The following is a 754-nucleotide window of genomic DNA, read 5'->3' as shown; positions in this document are numbered from 1 at the left end:
TGAGCTGCAGGCCTCCTGGCAAAGACGACTGGATTCCTGGCCCTGTGAGGTTGGTTGTTTATTGAATGCCTTCTAGACCTACATTTACTTCCTCAGTAAAAGAGCAATAACAACAATCACCCTAAAAAAGTATTAAAAGATGAAAGAGACAATCTGGCACGCAGTAAATGTTAGCCCTTAATTAATATTAATAACAGTAGCTGCCATTGAGTAGGATCTTACTGTGGGCCAGGTACTGGATTCTAGCTCTGTCTGTGTTCAAAGACATGTTTTGTTGTAACCATGTCTTCTAACCATTTGAAGACGGTGGAAAGGAATCAGAGATGAAAAGAAGATTGTCAGTAAAACCCTAGGAATAGAAGACATAGACATTTCAGTAGTTTCTTTGAAAATTATCTCAAAAAGAGATAATTTATTAGGAAATAGGAAATAACATTAGATGTAGTCTGGGACCAGATAATAGCAGACCTTGAATGCCAGAGTAAGGAATAGCTTTCAAGAAATAGGGTCATCTTTTATTTTGGGAAGAAGAAGACTTGGAACAATAAAAATAAAACTTGTTATTTATCATGGTTCCAGAGAGGAGTTACCCAAAACATGAATGGAAGCTTCAGGGAAGCAGATTTTGACTTGACATCTACATACATATATACATACATTTACACCACATACCTACCCACCCCAAAAATAGATTTTTCATAAAAAAAAACCCGAAGCCAATTACATCTGTAAGGACTGCAGACATGAGCAATAT

The sequence above is a fragment of the Callithrix jacchus genome, chromosome 17 (genome assembly GCF_049354715.1).
Source record: "Callithrix jacchus isolate 240 chromosome 17, calJac240_pri, whole genome shotgun sequence".
NCBI lineage: Eukaryota > Metazoa > Chordata > Mammalia > Primates > Cebidae > Callithrix > Callithrix jacchus.
The sequence above is the reverse complement of the archived record's forward strand: the minus strand, read 5'-3'. Positions refer to the sequence as shown.